At 43.2% G+C, this 18,591-nt stretch overlaps 1 long non-coding RNA gene and 1 pseudogene across 1 annotated transcript; one reads left to right on the forward strand and one right to left on the reverse strand.

The window, feature by feature from the left end:
* The first annotated feature begins 488 nt into the window (after positions 1 to 488).
* Positions 489 to 16,998, forward strand: LOC118677077. Its single transcript, XR_004974318.1, has 3 exons — positions 489 to 1,849; positions 4,137 to 4,269; positions 14,917 to 16,998. It is a non-coding gene; the product is annotated as an uncharacterized LOC118677077 (long non-coding RNA).
* On the reverse strand, positions 13,004 to 13,159 carry LOC118677756 (annotated as a pseudogene).
* Positions 16,999 to 18,591: the final 1,593 nt, after the last annotated feature.

Raw genomic sequence — 18,591 nt, forward strand, 5'->3', positions numbered from 1 at the left:
GTCTCATTGTGGTTTTTATATGCATTTCCCTAAGAACTAGTGAAGTGGAGCCTATTTCATGTACCTGTTGCCCATTTGTATATCTTGGGAAAGGTGTCTGTTCAGGTTCCTATCCCTTTTTAAAAACTGGATTGTTAGGTGTTTGTTGTTGTTGAGTTTTATGAGTTATTTATATATTTTGGGTATTAGCCCTTGTCGAAAGTATTATTTGCAAATATCTTCTCCCATTTGGTTGGTTGCCTTTTTGTTTTGTGTTTTGTTTTTTGTTTTTCTGAGCAGAAGCTTTTTAGTTTGATGTCTCATTTATTTACTTTTGCTTTTATTTCCCTGGCCTTTGGGGTCAAGTTCACAAAAGGCTTTCTGAGACCAAGGTCCATAAGTTTGGTATTTATGTTTTCTTATATGTATTTTATTGTTTCAGGTCTTATATTTAAGTCTGTAATCCATTTTGAGTTAATTTTTGTGTGTGGTGTCAAATAGCAGTCTAGTTTCATTCTTTTGCATGTGTCTTTCCAAATTTTCCAACACTATTGACAAGGCTTTCCTTTCTCCATTGCATGTGTTTTGCTTCTTTGCCTAAAATTAGTTGCCCATATACATGAGGGTTTACTTTTGCTCTCTCAGTTCTGTTCCATTGGTCTGTGTGTCTATTTTTCTGCTAATACCATACTGTTCTGATTATTGTAGCAGCTCTTTCTTTAAAACTCTTTTTGTGCTTTTGTTAATAACTCCCTGATTCTTCTTGTGCTTTTCTGGCCTATCCAGCCTCTCTGTGTCTTTCCCTGGGTCTTTAGAAATGTGCCAGAAAAAGACAAGGAAATGCCATTCTCCCTTATGTACTAGCATTCCTAGGGGTCCCCTCCTCTCCCTGGCAAGCCTCCCCAACACCTGACTTCAGCTACATCCATTGGCTGATGAATCCCACAATGACATTGGTGCCTAGACCAGAACCTTCCACGGAACCCCAACCTTACCACATCAAAAACGAAATTCAGTTTCTCTTCCAAATTCACTGCCTTCTGTTTCCCCAATCTTGCTTGTCAGCCATTCGCCCGATGGTCCAAGTCAGTAACCTGAAAGTTATGCTGGATTTCTCCTTCCTACCTACAATCCCCTGGGCCTGTCCTGCATTGTTCTCAAGCAGCTCTTCCTTCTGTGCCTCCAGTTTATCACGTGGTGTCTTTCATTGGAAATGTTGCAGCACTGGTACTTCTGTCCTGTCCTGTTTGTCTACATTGCTGCAGAGCAATCTTTCCAGTACATGATTCTGTTTATGTGATCACACAGCTCAGAATTTTTCAGAAGCTCTCCGTAGCCTGTGAGATAAAGTAGAAATGTATTGGCATCGCATATTGGGCTCCTCATAGATATCCAGTTGTTGATACACACAGACCCAGTGAAGAATCCAGGACTGAAAATCTAGCTCTGTAAGCAGAGGGCAGGGAAAGATAGACGGAAGAGGCTAGCCACTCCAGTCCGGTAATTTATATAGTTTATTAATGGACACAGCTCATTAAATACATCTTAGGTGGCTTCAATTCAGAATGGATTCCACACAGCTTGGCAGGAGCAAAGAATCATATAGGATAAAGGGGGGATAGTCATGGGTCCTAGCATGTGAAAGCTACCAGGTATGGGAAATCACATGCTGGACCAGGTCAGGACAAAGGCCTGTCCCAGGAACCAGCATGCAGCAGGGGAGGGGTGCTAGTTTATGTCAGAACCGTCATTGATTACAGTAACCGTTCAGGCCCTGGTCCAGTTTGCCTGCGGGTCTGACAGCAGCCATGCCCTGGAACAGTCTCTCCACATCGGCCTAAACTGCCTCGGGTTGAGTGATATCGTGATAGTAAGTTATTTGTTTCCTCAAACATGCATACTTTTGTAAGTGTTCCTGTCGCTGAGTTTAGAATCCTTCCTCCTGGGTGTCACCTGCTTAGCTCATTCTTGTTTTTCGCTCTGACATAACACTTCGCTCTGACCCTTCTGATCATCAGATGTGTGGGTTGTTCTCCACTACACCAGCTGGCTGTCCTAACTCAACTCAGCACTCCAACCTGGAGATAGAGTCAGATTCCACAGGTTTCAGGTTGTCACACTGATTGACCCCCTTCAGATGCCAGTTGCAAGTAGTAGGCCGCAAGGTTACCCACAACTTCTGTCTGATTTTGCTACAAATTGCAGGTTTCAATGACCCTTCTTCTTCCCCAGGTCTGGTTAATTTGCTCGATCAGTTAACAGAACTCAGGGAAACACCTACTTACATTTACTGGTATATTAAAGAATCTGATAAAGGATACAGACAAATGGCCAAATGAAGAGATACATAGGGTGAGCTCTGTTAGGGTTCCCAGCACAGGAGCTTGTATGCCCATAGATTGGGGTGCATCACCCTCTAGGTATGGATGTTTGCAAACCTAGAAGCTTCCTAAGTCCCATCCTATGGTCTTTTTGGTGGCGCTTCATCATGGTTAATGATTAACTCCATTTTCAACCCTTGTCCCTGGGTGAGGCTGAGAACTCCAAGCTTCTAACCACGGCTTTGTCAGTCTGGTGAACAGCCTTTATCCAAGAGCCCATCTGGAGTTTCTTCATGAGAACAAAAGACACTACTCTCGGCCAGGAAATGACAGGGGTGTCAGGAGCCATGTGTCAGGACCTTCGGTCAAAGACCAAATATTAGAACAAAAACTGCTCCCAGTGCTCTTACCACCCAGGAACTCCCGAGGGTTTCAGGAGCTCTGTGTCGGGAGCAGGAGGCAGAGACCAATATACATATTTTCTATAATATCACTGTATCTATCTGGTATGTCAAGGCCAGGGACCATGTCTTCTATCACCATATCACCAGACCTTAGTGTAGCTTCTGGACTATAGTAGGTGCTCAATAAACGTTTGTGGAATAAACAAAATAATTAATCATACTACCCATTTGTGCGTCACTGTTATCATTTTATGAATGCTAGATAGTCCATGTAATAAAGTTATTACAGCTGATGAGCAAACATCAAGTTATCCAAGAATCACCCAGTAAATGATCTACAAGACTTTGCCCATCATATTACTTAGATAACTCACAGGACAAGAACTTCCCACAATTCTTCTGAAGATCTTACATTGACTTTGGAAGTGGCAATGGCCCCTAGGAAAGAGAGAGAAAGTATGTGTATTACAGGGTGGGTTTGGGGTGGGGGAGAGGAAGGAGCAGGAGTGACAGGGTGATAGAACCCCTCCCTCAGCCCTTGCTACTCTGTCCCTGGGGTTTGGTGAACAGTTACTTCTTGATAAGGGACTGAGGCTCAGTATCTCAGGGTGGATGGGTATCTCTAGGTGCTTGAACTGCTTGCCTTTGTATAAAAAGAATGAAATGTTCTGACCACCCTTCCCCAAGCAGATGTAAAAATGTGTATCTCATGTCCCTTTTGGCTTTTGTTCTGTGATGCCCATGCCTGTATTTCCAAATTAAACCTCTTACCTTTGTGCAGAATACAGTGCATTTTCAAGGGGATCCCACTCTCTGAGCATGGAGCTTGGCCAAGAAGGCAGCCTCTGGGTCTCCAAGGCCACTGCTCTGCATTGCAAGTCCCAGTGTCAGCTCCTGTTTCCCAGAGCACCTCCAACACCAGGGAAGCAAAAACTAGTGGGGCTTGTTGCATGTGCTATGGCACAAGCCACAGACTGGCTGAAATAGCGTCGTAACTGTTGAGTTCTGGCATTGGAGGGAGCACTTTTCTTAAACTTCTCATGCGAATTTATCTAGCTTCCGTCAGCAATGACCTGGGCCTCAGAATAAGGCTGCCCAGAGTCAGCTGCCCCCTATCAGTTATTTATTTATCAGTTAGCTATTTTTAAAATCTTATGATCAGAAATTATCAGCGCTTTACTGTATCTATGTATTATATTTATTTTTAGCTTTACATATTTAGCGAGCTTTCCCTGCTTTGCTGTCTCCCACCTCCCTAATCTATAACCAGTGGATTTCATTTAACCCCTTTATGTCTCCTCTTTTGATTGTAATGTATAAAATAAGGGGCAAAGCTGCCATTCTCTGGGGCATTTTCTCAGTCCATTGAGACTTTGCTTCCCCGCAATTGTCAACAGTTTGGCTCAAATAAACTCACAAAAATTCTTCACAGGTGTGAATGTTTCCTACATCGACATTTACTTGACATAGTTGGCAGGATTCCAGAAAGCTCACCCAGGAACACTTGTGCTAGGATGCAGCAAGGGACCCATTGAGCCCCGCCAGCTTCCCACAGGCTGCATCAGGTAAATTGTCTCCTGAATCCAGGATCTTCCCCTGCGGGAGGTAGAAGGCCTGACTAAACTATTGTTAGAAAATCCCTTGAGGTGGCACTAAAGGACAGAAGTTGAAATGGGTGGCCCATTTTGATTTCCACTTTTCAATTGGAACTGCTTTCTGAGGGTCTGAGCAAAAAAACAACAACCTTTGCTATAGAAATGAGAGCTGAATTTGTTCAGCTCCAAATATAAGGGGCACACCCTCCCTCCAGCCCAAATCTCTGGTTTTCTTAGGTGACTAAAAATACTTGTGGAGGTATCAAAAGTCATTCCTTACCACCTGCAGCCACTCCACAGGGAAATTCCAACTCAAATGTAATTAAACTGACAGGCTTCCCTGGAGAAGTGCCTATAAGGGTTGGTCTCCTGGCGCCCCGAGCCCTTCTGGTTGTTTGAGACAGCCGGGAGAGAAACTAAGACACTTAAGAGGGTTGAATACGGCTTGAGGGGTGAGAGCCTCATGAAACTCAACCCATAAGCAGCACACTTTGACCCATTACATAGAGTCCCGAGAAATTTTTCTCAAACTTTATAGATATCAAGAGAAAGACTAAAATTAAAATGGAAAATTGTGCCTCTAAAGCAGTAGTTCTCAACCTTCCTAATGCCACGACCCTTTAATACAGTTCCTCATGTTGTGGTGACCCCCAACCATAAAATTATTTTCATTGCTACTTCATAACTGTAATTTTGCTACTGTTATGAATCGTAATGTAAATATCTGATATGCAGGATGTATTTTCATTGTTACAAATTGAACATAATTAAAGCATAGTGATTAATCACAAAAACAATATGTAATTATATATGTGTTTTCTGATGGTCTTAGGCGACCCCTGTGAAAGGGTCATTCGACCTCCAAAGGGTTCGCGACCCACAGGTTGAGAACTGCTGCTCTAAAGTCAATAAACCCAAAGAATCCCAACCCCTCATTAATATGCCCCCAAGAAACATATACAATTCATATGGAATCTCAACTTGCAAGTATCTACAGAAATTGAAAAATTTTAACTACAAAATGGTATCAACTTGAAAGGGCCAAAGTGGGGAATTTTGATAGCTCCAAACTGATTTTTTCCCTACACACTCAATTAGAAAAAAACGGCTCTAAAATTAAATAAGATGAATGGGAAGCTTATCTTGACTGCAAATGAGAAGCTTCTAGGAGAGGCTCAGATAAAATATCTTCCTTGAAGGAAGTTAATAAAAAACTGTAGAGACTGTCTCTTAACTAAAGAAGGTTTCTGAAGCCAATAAATGCCAAGACCCCATTTCTCCTCCTACAGCTTCTCCACTCTACCCTTTGTTTTCTAAGCTGCCTTGTGCAGACTTGCCCTCAACCTCCCTTCTTCCTTCTCCTATATCTCCTCCACTTCCACTCCCTACTGACCTAGGGAAAAACCAGAATACAAATTCAGAGAAAGATAAAGCAGGAATTCTAGCAGCTCCTTTCAGAGAAAAGCCTGTCTCGGGTAGAGGGGACCCAGCAACTGTATATCTTCCTGGACTAGAACAGAATTATGAAATCTAACTAAAGATTTCCCTGGCCCGCGCCAGCCAGGACGCTGGTGGGTTTGCAAAGGAATTTGATGGAACTGCTAGAACATATGATCCTGGCTATTCTGGCCTATTCCAGTTAATATACCTACTGGTTTCTGAGAGCAAGGCAACAGAGTAAGGTGAGCTGGCATACTCCTGTAGAGGATATTTTTAAACCGAGAGAAACACACAGGGAAAAATGCAGAATTAGTTCACCGGCTTCATCAAGCCATATATGAGATTTTTCCTCTGAAAATAGACTGGACCCAGATCCAGCGAAGTAAAAGAAAGCCTGACAAACCAGTGTTTGATTTCTTTGAACATTTTGAAAAAACTTTCAAATACTCAGGCCTATCTCCAGAAGGTTTTAAGGATCATCAAAATGATCCTTTACTGAATTTGGCATTTATGGAAGGACTAGATGAAGAGCTTGTAACTTTGATCAAATAACACAAATTGAACTGACAGACCTCCCATGCTAATGAATTGGCTATTCTGGCCAATCAATTATCAAAACTATTCAAAAGAGAAAAAAATAAAATAAAACTGACAAAATTATGAACTTACACTTCCAACAATTAAACAACCAAATCAAATCTACTCAGAAGTCTCTTAGACAAGGGGAGAAAGGAGTCTGTTTTTACTGTGGAAAACCAGGTCACCATAAGAAAAATTGCAGAACACTGAAATGGCATTTACAAAGGAAAAACAAACGAACATATGGCTGCTTATAGGATTTCTCCTTGCTAATACTTTAGAAGAAATTGAAATTATCCTAAAAGGGGAAGTTACTAAGGCCCTTGTAGATACTGGGGCTACTTTATCTATTCTTAATGCTACCCAACTAAGTTTCCCTTTCACTCAGAGTAAAGCTTCTGTGCAAATGCCAGGGATATCCAAACAATGACAATTTTAAAACCAAAACCTGTCACCTTTCAACTAAGGAATGTTATGGGGCAACACATATTTTTACTGGTCCAATGGGCCCTGATTCACCTGATATGGAGAGATTTTCTTAAAATCCATAATGCCCACATATCCTTTTCCTGGAAGGGTGGAATGTATTTAGAACCAAATTAATCAAATGCTAAATCAATTGGAAAAGTAATGATTTTAAAGAAACTTCCACCAGAGGAAAATAATCTTGAAACTCAACATTTGTTACTGGATATTCCAATACCACTTTGGGCCCTTTCCAGTACAGATATTGGCAAAATCAAGTCAGCCACTCCTTTTAAAGTAACTATTGACAATATTTTGCCTCTGCCTAATACTCACCAATATCATTTAAGACCTAATACACTAGCTGTAATTAATCCCATTATGTAAGATTACTTAACAAGCGGACTTATAATTTCATATACAAGCCCCTGTAATTCTCCTTAACTTCCAATAAAAAAATTGCAAAGAATAAAAATTTACATGGAATCTCAGAGCGAAAGTAAAATAGTTATACCCACACAACCTGTGGTTCAAAATCCACATACTTTTTTATCACCATTCCTGTAAATTGCCATTATTTTTCAATAATAGATTTATGTAGTGTCGTCTTCAGAATTCTAGTAGAAAAAGATAGTCAATATCTCTCTGCCTTCACCTGGGAAAATCTACAACTTACTTGGACTGTAATGCCCCAGGGAAAAACCAAAAGTCCAACCTATTTCTTCCAATTATTAAAAACTAATATAAATAACTAGAGGCCTGGTGCATGGATTCATGCACATTGAAAGGAAATTAATTAGGTGTCCAGCAGGGCAGGATTGGGCAAGACTGGCCAGATATGCCCTGGAGCCAACCTCCTATGGTCCCTCCCCAGCTGGCTGCACCTGGGGCAGTGCCAGGGCTCAAAGGGCATCTGCAGAGTGAGCGGGGTCCCTCTGGCAGGTGGGGTTCCTCAGCCTGGCCGCTGGGATCGGACCAAAACCAACAGTCAGATATCCCCCAAGGGATCCGGGAGTGTGAGAGGGCACTCTGCAAAGTTGCTGTTGCTTGGCAGCTCCTGCGTTAAGTGTCTGCCCACTGGTGGTCAGTGCATGTCATAGCGACCAGTCGAATGGACAGTCAGTCACTTAGGGTTTTATATATATAGATGTTAAATTTCTGAGAAATTCCCCTCTAATACAGTATATGAATGACTTACTTTTATGCCCCAAATGGCACAATTTCCCTATTGGAGCAACTAGCTATAAAAGAACATAAGGTCTCAATGGATAAGTTTCAATTTTGCTTACCTCAAGTAAAATACCTTGGCCATCTCATATCTAAAGATGCACTACAAATTAACTCAGTAAGAATTAGAAATCTTATCTTTCCTTCTTCCAAAAACAAAAAAACAATGTAGAAGGTTCCTGGGTTTGATTGGATATTGTCAAACTTGGGTTCCAAACTTTTCATTAATAGCCCAGCCTCTATATGCCTATTAAAGTCAAATCAGCCCGACCAGTGTGTCTGAGTGGTTGAGGATCGACCTAGGAACCAGGAGATCATGGTTCCATTCCAGGTCAGGGCACATGCCTAGGTTTCAGGCTTGATCTCCAGTAGGGGCCTGCAGGAAGCAGCCAATCAATGATTCTTTCTCATCATTGATGTTTCTATTTCTCTCTCCCTCTCCCTTCCTCCTTGAAGTTAATAAAAAGTATATATAAAATCAAATCAACCTAATCCAATTAAATAAAACACCAGAGGGAAACAAGCTGTAGAGCTTCTAAAGGAAATATTGTCTAAAATTCCTGCTCTGGGACATCCAAATTATAAACTTCCCTCCTTCCTTTTCACACATGAAAGTAAAGGAAATGCTTTAGGAGTTCTAATTCAGAAACATGGAGATCATCATAGATCTATGGGATATTATAGTCAGCAACTACATTCAGTAGAAAAAGGCTCCATCCCTGTAAAAGGGTCATCTCTACTACAGCTATATTACATAAACAGACAGAAGATGTTTTCATGGGCTCTCCATTAACTATTTATGTTCCTCATTTTGTTGAATCTTTTTTTAAAAATATATTTTATTGATTTTTTACAGAGAGGAAGGGAGAGAGATAGAGAGTTAGAAACATCGATGAGAGAGAAACATCGATCAGCTGCTTCCTGCACACCTCCTACTGGGGATGTGCCTGCAACCAAAGTACATGCCCTTGACCGGAATCGAACCTGGGACCTTCCAGTACGCAGGCCGACACTCTATCAACTGAGCCAAACCAGTCAGGGCAATTTTGTCGAATCTTAACTGAATTTTTATCACGCTCAACACTTCTCTGTCAGTTGATTGACTTCTCATAAAATGCTCCTACTTTCTACACATAATATTATTTTAACTCAGGCAATTATTTTAATTGCCTTAACCCTACAAAATTTTGTTATTCTCTTTACAAAAAAAAAAAAAAAAAGACACCTAGAATTATATTTAGTTTACTGACCTCTTCTTCATCCTAGGAAGGAATGATTTTCAGGAAACTCCTGTTGATAATACTGACTTAATTTAGTTCACAAATAAACCTTATCTGAAAAATAAATAGGAACATTACCAAGCTGGATATGCATTAACTTCCATGGTAGACATAACTGAATGTTCTTATCTGCCTGAAATCAGATCTGCCCAACAAGCTAAACAAGTTGCTCTAATTCAACTTGTCAACTGGCCAAAAATCAAATAGTCAATATTCACACTAATAGACACTATGCATTTGGTGCCGCTTATGACTTTGGAATGTTATGCAAACAGCAAGGCTTCTTAACTTCCTCAGGACAGTCCATAAAAAATGGAAAACTAGTTACAGAATTTTAAAATACCATACAATAACTAAAACAATAGACAATTATAAAATTCCCAGGATATTCTAAAGCTACCACTGAGCCAAACCAGGTAGGGCATTTAAGGTTATTATTGATAGGTATTATTTATTGCCATTTTAATTCTGTATGTCTAGGTTTCTCTATTTCTTCTTTTCATTACAGCAGTCCCTTTAGCATTTCTTGTAGTGCTGGCTTGGTCGTGATGTGCTCCATTAGCCTTTTTTTTGTGTCTGGGAAGCTCTTTATTTGACCATCTATTTTGAATCAGAGCCTTGCTGGATATAGTAATCTTGGTCTCAGATCCTTGCTTTCCATTACCTTGAGTACTTCAGGCCATTCCTTTCTGGCCTGTGGAGTTTCTGATGAAAAATCAGATGTCAGCCTTATTGGAGCTCCTTTATAGGTAACAGTTAGCTTTTCTCTTGCTGCCTTTAACATTCTCTCTTTGTCTTTAATTTTTGTCATTTTAATTATGATGTGTCTGGGTGTGGGCCTGTTTGGGTTCTTCTTGCTTGGGGTTCTCTGTGCATCCTGGACTTCTGTAACTTTTTCCTTTATCAGGTCAGGGAAGTTTTCTGCCATTATTTCTTCAAACTCATTCTCTATCAATTTCACCCTTTCTACCTCTTCTGACATACCCGCTATCTTAATATTGTTATATTATTACATTTCACATTGTCCCACAGCTCCCTTAAGCTGTCCTGCTGTTTTTTTAATTGTTTTTTCTTTTTGGTTCTCTGATTGAGTGATTTTTTTCAATCCTTTCTTTTAATTCACTGATGTGATCCTAAGATTCCCCTAACCTGCTGTGTATTCCTTCCAATGTGTTATTTGTGCTATGTAATTCTTTATTTCTGTTTTCATAGTTACTATATCTTTTCTCATGATGTTGAGCATCTTTACTATCATTATTCTTAACTCTGTATCAGATAAATTCCTTATCTCCATTTCATTTACCTCTTATTCTGGAGAATTCTCTTGTTCTTTCATTTGGGGGTTCTTTGTCCCCTCATTTTGGCTGCCTGTTTGGGTTTGTGACTATGTATTAGGTATATCTGCTATGCCTCTCAATCTCTAGGGAAGACAGTGTCAAATGTGGTTTCAGATTAATTAGATCAGGCAAAATTCAAAGCTTCCCAAGACGCCTCTGTCTACAGACTGATAAGATTTTGTCTTGAATTGCCCTCAGGCAATTGTCCACAGGTGTGGCAAGAGTTTTTTTTCAACAGGGTGGGGCAATTGCTTCTGCCTGGAAATTGTTATTGTCAGTCTCTTAATGGGCCTGAGCAACTCCACACTATGGGCAAGGTGTTTTCCAATAGGGTGAACCAGCTGTCTTCCCCCCAGGCAAGGTTGCCTGTATATCCTGGGTGAGAAGGATGGCCTTCCCAGCATGAGGGAATGACTCAGCACAGGAAACTGGAGTTTTGCCTTCTGAGCTCTAACCTCAGAACCTCTGATCCTGGCTTTTGCTCACACAGCTCCAGTCCACCCTACCCTCCCTCTGCCAGAGCACAAGGTGGGTGGCTCTACAGGGAATTTTGTGTGTTGGCCCTTTAAGAGGATGCCTAAATTTCTAGCCATCTCTTTCTGGCAGACTGCAACCCTGCTGCTTTTCATAGCCAGATATTTTGTGGGTACTCTTCTCAGTTATGCTCTTTGCTGGGGTGCCCAGCTTGGGGATTATACCTCAGATTTCTCAGTGGGAACCCCCCACAGCTGAGATATCTCTTTGGAACTTCAGTTGCTATTTGTGGGAGCCCGGCCAGCCCTTTTGCATCTCCACCCTTCCTACCAGTCTCTATGTCAGCGGTTCTCAACCTGTGGGTCGAGACCCCTTTGGCGGTCGAACGACCCTTTCACAGGGGTCGCCTAAGACCATCCTGCATATCAGATATTTACATTACGATTCATAACAGTAGCAACATTATAGTTATGAAGTAGCAACGAAAATAATTTTATGGTTGGGTTACAACATGAGGAACTGTATTTAAAGGGCCAGAGGTTGAGAACCACTGCTCTATGTGGTCTTCACTTTAGGTCCTCTGTTATCAGGGTTCTCTTCAGTGAGTCTTCTGTTGATTATTCAGGAAGTTTTTCTGTATTTTAGTTGTAATTCCAATTTGGTTCTGGGAGCATGTCCATGCAGCATCCACTTACTCCACTGCCATTTTTAATCTGCCCTCCATAAAATAATTTTTATATTGTTATTATCCTCCTTATGGTTTCATAGTGAAAACAATATGAAATTATAGGCAGAATAACTTTGCCTAAGGTTAATAAAATCTATGATATTGATACTGAAAATCCAAAGTATTGGGAAATTGAAATTAATCCTCCCCATGAAGTCATTTCTATTGCAACTAACTGGCTAGGAGAAAAATTAGAGCTTCTGTATAATTAATGAGTAGAAAGTCTTCATTTGCCTGGTCCAACATATCATAAGGTGCAAGTGACAGTGTATGAAGAAGGAAAACATATAACTAGCTTAATAAAAAATAATGATAACACATGTGAAGGGTTTTTCAATTGACTGGGATGCTTGTTCCCCTCAGACCCTTCTTTGTCTAGAAAATTAGACATTTTTGTTCCTAATAGGTGTTACTGGTTTAATACTGATGCTTTTGTTCCTGATATGTAAATGTTATACTAGATGCAGAAAAACAAAACTTAAGATAAGCAGCAATAAGACTCAGATTATGATAGTTGAAAACTTAGATATGATCCAGAATATTTTTTTAACAAGGTCACATAGGTTCTGACTGCCTCCCATTCACCTGACTTCTCTTTCTTTCTTTTGTTTTTTTTTTTTTTAAAAATACATTTTACTGATTTTTACAGAGAGGAAGGGAGAGAGATAGAGAGTTAGAAACATCGATGAGAGAGAAACATCGATCAGCTGCCTCCTGCACACCCCCCACTGGGGATGTGCCCGCAACCAAGGTACATGCCCTTGACTGGAATCGAACCTGGTACCTTTCAGTCCGCAGGCTGACACTCTATCCACTGAGCCAAACCAGTCAGGGCCCTTTCTTTCTTTCTTTCTTTCTTTCTTTCTTTCTTTCTTTCTTTCTTTCTTTCTTTCTTTCTTTCTTTCTTTCTTTCTCTCTCTCTCTCTCTCTCTCTCTCTCTCTCTCTCTCTCTCTCTCTTTCTTTCATTGCCTTTTTATTTTAAATAATAATTCAACCGTGAATGCCATCTAACGTTATGGTCTTGCCCCATTCCCAGCAGTCCACCATGTTCAGCAGGACAAATGCTCACACTGGAACTTCCTAGGAATGAGCCTTCCTAACACCATGGGATCCCATTATCCAACCAAAATGTTGATCATCAATGCATCCTTTGGATTGATTTATGACCAAAAGGAAGATGTGTGGATGAAAAGGGGCCACATGCTAACCTAATAACCTCAGGGGAGGCCTGTATAGTGGCCTTACAAATTCAGAAACCTAAAATAACCACAAGGATGGTCTGAAATGAAAACTTCTACACTTGATCTTAGCCAAAAGGCCGAGAAGCGATGAAATGAAAACTTCTAAACTAAAAGCAGTTTATGGCAGCTAGTCATGTTCTAGTCCACCATCTTGCCTGACAAAGGTCAATATTTACCTTAATTGAACCTGTCTATTGTCTTTTGCATCTACAATAACATATTTTGGAATGTCAAAGTAATTTTCCTTTTTCCAGACCTGTTACAGTTAAGCCCCCCTGGTAGTGGGGAAATGGAACCAACTGTGGTCAAGGGTAGTCTAGGGTTATGATGTTAATGCTTTTAATTTGCAGAAATTCTGTGAACAGGAGTGGCCCACTTTCCAGGTGGGATGGCCAGGCATAGGGACTTATGATTTAATCACCGCTTTTCAGGTTCACCATATTGTCTACGGCTGGCCGGGTCACCCCGACCAAATTCCCTATATTCAAGTGTAGGTCGATATTTTGACTAAAAATAACCAAGGTGGTTACAGAGTTGTCAGAATAAGGAAAAGAAATTGGGACAGAGACAGACAGTCCTCTTGGCTTCGGCCCAGAAGGGCAAAACTCCCCCTGTTCTCCAAGGTCCAAGTGAGGAGGCACTCCCTGGGGTCAGGCCTCCCCCGTATGCTCCTCCACCCACCGGTCCCACGGTGGCAAATGACCCTGAACCGGAACCCCTGCCTCCTCCACAGCCGGTTTTCTTTCCTCCGGAAACACCAGTCCAGGACCCGGCTCCATTCTCCCCTCCTCACACTAGGCAAGGGACAGTGTATGGAGACAGAGAGAGGGAGGGGGAGAACCTGCGGGACCCTGCTACATCCGCCAGTCCTGCAGTTCCTATGCTGCCACTACGGCAGGCAGGCCCTCTAGACCTGGGTCCAGACGGGCAGCCTTTTGTGGTCTGTGTCCCCTTTTCTAACGGTGGCCTGTACAGTTAGAGGGGCCGGGGTCCTTCTTTCTCCCAGAACCCACAGGGATTAATCTCTCTTTTGGAATCCGTTTTTTTATGATTGTCAGCAGCTGCTACAAACCCTTTTCACTTCAGAAGAGAGAGAGAGAGAGAGAGAGGGTCAGGGCGGAAGGGAGGAGACTTGTTCTGGGTCCAGCAGCCTACATACAGATTAGAGGCTGTGTTTCCCTCCAGGGGACCTGACTGGAACCCCTATAGTGACAGGGGAAAGGAGGCTCTCGGTCGGTATTGCCAGACTCTATGGGGGGGCATCCGAGCTGCTGCTCGGAGACCCACAAACCTCTCTAAGGTAACAGAGACAGCCCAGGGGCCTAACCCTAATGCCCCAGAAAATCGGAGGGCTGTCAATGTTGCATTTGTTTCCCAGTCGACTCCAGATGTTAGAAAAATTGCAGAAGTTAGAGGGCTTTGAGGAGAAATCAATCTCTGAGTTGGTTGAGGTGGCTCAGAAGGTTTTTAATAATCGGGAGGACCCGACGGCAGGTTTAAACACCCAGATAGTGAAGGTCCTCCTGGCCATAAGGCAACGAAAAGCCTCACGGGAGAAAAGGAGTCTGACCCCGGCTTGGGAAAAATCAGTGTGCATTTTGTGAAAGGAAGGACATTGGAAAAAGGGAGTGCCCTGAACGTGCGGGGGAACCGACTCCCGTGTTAGTGGAGGATTAGGATTGTTGGTGGATTAGGGTTGTCAGGGCTCAGCTGGCCCCCAACAACCCAGGATAACCCTGACAGTGGGGGGCCAAAAGGTGGACTTCCTTGTGGAACTCATAGCACTCACTCAGGCCCTCTGGTGGGAAAGGGAAAAAGAGTAAACATTTCAGCTTCCTGAAAACAGCTGCCTTGAACCCTGCCACACTCCTCCCTGAAGAGGAGGCAGAGGCCCCTTTGCATCACTGCGAGGAGACACTGACTACCCTCACTTCCCTCCACGAGGACCTTGTGGACCAGCCCTTGCAGAATCTGGATGAGACCCTCTACACGGACGGGAGCAGCTTCATAGAGGAAGGTACCCGGTATGCGGGGGCGGCAGTAGTAACGTGAGGAGGAGCCAGGGGAGATCTGCAATCTGCCAGGATTAGAAAGAAGCCCTGGTGAGTGCCCCGGCACTGGCCCTGCCAGACCTACCCAGGGAATGCAGGGGTATATCTCCTCACACTGCCCTTACAGGAGGACACAGGAGCCACCTTAAGGAAGTCTCCTGACCTCAGGAGGAAAGGAAAAAAGCTCCTGAGATACTTAACCACCTAGCAGCCATATAGGGGCCAAGAAAGTGGTTAAAAGACCAGTAGGGCCCCTAGAAGTTCTCGTAGCCCTGCAGCCAGAGGAGCAGAGGCTAGCTGAGAAACTAGGGGCCCGGGAAGGCGAGGCTGGATGGCTAATTCTGCCAGACGGGAGGCCTATAGTGCCCGAAGCCCTGGGGCGGACCATCGCTTCCCAGACCCACCAGAGCACCCACCTGGGGGGAACGATCAGAACTACTGGGAAGAGAATTTTACATCCCAGGACTCCAGAAAATATCTCAAGAGTTGGCTAGAAGGTGCCAAGTGTGTGCCCGGGTGAACCAAGGGCCCCTGTTGTGGCTGCGCCGGGGCAGCAATTCCGAGGTCAGAACCCTGGAGAACACTGGGAAGTGGACTTCACTGAGATACCAGGAGGACAAGGAGGATATAAATACTTGCTGGTTTTCATTGATACCTTCTCTGGCTGGCCTGAGGCATACCCAACCAAGGCAGAAACAGCACAGGTAGTAGTTAGGAAACTCCTCACTGAAATTGCCCCCCGGTTTAGCCTATCACTATACATGGGGTCCGTCAATGGCCCAGCGTTCATCGCTAAAGTTACACAATCCATAGTTAAGGCACTGAGGGTTACTTGGAAATTGCATTGTGTTTATAGACCACAGAGTTCTAGACAGGTAGAGAGGATGAATCGGACCTCAAAGGAAACATTAACTAAGTTAAAATTAGAGACTGGCGGAAACTGGGTAAGTCTCCTTCCTTTTGCTTTCCTCAGAGCTAGGTGCACCCCATACATCCAAGGGCTAACTCCTTTTGAGATAATGTTTGGGCGACCGCCACCATTGGTGCCCAGGTTGGGGGAGGAGGAGGTTGCCCGTCTCTCTACCCATAATTTGCTTAAGTCTTTGCAGGCACTCCAGCAAGCTGCCACAACAGCCCAAAGGATTGTGAAAGAGGCTCACCTAGAGACTGAACAGCAGAAGGAGCCCAGGGGACATCAGTTTTATCCGGGATATCTCGTCTGGGTCAAGCACCACCAGCCCGGAGGGCTCGAGCCACGCTGGGACGGTCCATATACTGTAGTCCTCAGCACCCCCTCAGCAGTCAAGGTAGCCAGCAAGAGACATTGGATCCATCGCACCCAAGTGAAGACAGCCGACAGCGGTGACAGCCCCCGGAAGTGGAAAGTAAAACCAACCCAGGACCCACTGAAGGCAAAGCTGGTACCTGCACACCTAGTACTCCCAGCTAGTAGATACTAACAACGAATCCAGGGTCTGAATTCGTCCTTAAAGACAAGTAGGGAGTGTTACAGTTAAGCCCCCCTTGTACTGGGGAAATGGAACCAACTGTGGTCGAGGGTAGTCTAGGGTACAGGGCAAGTTTATATTAGTAGCTGGAGCAACAGGGCAAAGTTGATTAATAATACCTTGGTAACAGGGCAGTGTTGATTAATGTAGCCCTGGTAACTTTGTGTCTGTATCCCAGGTAACTTTGTGTGTGTTTAGCCAACCGTTTTGTAGTTTCTGTGTATAAAAGGCTGGCCTAGAACCAGGTTCAACGCTGTCGTAGGAGAAAACGCCTACGGAAGTCACTGGCCAGTTTTCAATAAATCCTCGCTTGCTGTTTAAGACCTAATTGGAGTTGGTGGTCTTATTCTTGCAAATGTTGGTCCATAACAGACCCCTCAAAACACAAGCACCACTCTGTAAAGACCGCAAATTACCTCATTGTTATTGAGTTAATTATTTATTCTTAACTAACCTATACCCACCTAAATAAAAGAAATATGCTTATTATTTTACTTTTCATCCACTTCCAGATATTTCCCCACTTTGCTTTCTCCTGCCTCCCTAATCTATTACCAATGGATTTCATGTAACCCACTTATGTCTCCCTTTTTTTATTGTAATATATAAAACAAGGGGCAAAACTGTCATTCTCTGGAAGATTATCTCAATCCCCTGAGGTTTTGCTTCCCAGCAATTGTCTACAGTTTGGCTCAAATAAACTCACAAAAAAGTCTTCACAAGTCCAAATGTTTCTTATGTTGACATCGATTTCAAATCTATGGTCACATTTTAGGGAAGGAAAGCCAGTGAGATGAGGAATCTTCTCTAGCACATGGTTCCTCTGATTCTGAAAGAAAAGCTGGAGAGTGATCACCTGAAAGTTGTATTCTAGTGTTGGTGACCGAACCTCTGCTAAAATATGTGAGGAAAGGAGTCAGGTTCTTTGCCACAATCCCCAAAAGCACTGGAAGAAAGCCAAGCTTTCTGCAATGAATCTAGGAGCAGAGAGCATGGTGGGAGCACTGCTGGCCTGCACTCACAAATTGGGATGGTGCAGGACTCAGAGCTGAGGGTCCTCCTCAAACTGTCCCTACATAGGAACCTTAGAGAAGACTGGATCTACTGTTAGGGGCAGAAATACAATAATGGGGGCTGGTTATAATTATAAGAAATATTAATCATGCTCTGTTACCTGTGATTGTTCTGTTCTGTTTAGAGAAAGGACATTCTGATCTGGCTGAAAGTTGTACGCCCTGGGACATGGGAGCTAACATTGGAATGCAGTCCATCCTCCTTTTCTAAGAACTGCCTACATTAACAATCTGGCCTCAGTAGAGGTGCCGGTCTTTTGCAGCCCCCAGCCCCTATTGCCTGCAATCTGGTCCTGGAGGAACCCGGAAGTACCTGCCCTCTGTGACCCCCCAGATTGCATTGCCTGTAACCATTATACCTTGCCTACTTTCCCATACCTGTAATTCTTACTTTCCCATGTAATCTTTGTCCTTCTCAAGTATAGCAGATTTTTGTGGATGTTCTCCCATACTACCAGCATTATTGGAATAAACACTCATATATGATCCAACCCTGTCTCTGCTTAATTGGCTCAAGTAATGACAGGCAGCCTGGACCCATTGGCTATCCGATTACACTACCTCCCAGCTGTGCACATATCCCAGAGGAAGGGAGTGTGTGTCCTTTATTTACCCAATGCCTGTAGTCTCATCAGACATCCAATGCCTGCAGCTTTATCATACCTTTGCTTCTTCCTTTTACCTACTGCAGGCAGTGCCTTATTTTAAATTGGCCTCTTTGGTGAACTATCACTGGCAGAAGGCAAGGTTACTTGCATTATGTCCTTAGCAGGCATTGACCTTCCAGCAGCACTCTGTGTTCATGACCTCATAACATGTTCTCTGCTGCCTACCTGGTCTTTGTCTTTTAGGGGGATAACCACCTGCTGGCTTAGGCCCGCTTCCCAGG

Source organism: Myotis myotis, unplaced genomic scaffold (assembly GCF_014108235.1).
Source record: "Myotis myotis isolate mMyoMyo1 unplaced genomic scaffold, mMyoMyo1.p scaffold_m19_p_2, whole genome shotgun sequence".
Taxonomy (NCBI): Eukaryota; Metazoa; Chordata; class Mammalia; order Chiroptera; family Vespertilionidae; genus Myotis; species Myotis myotis.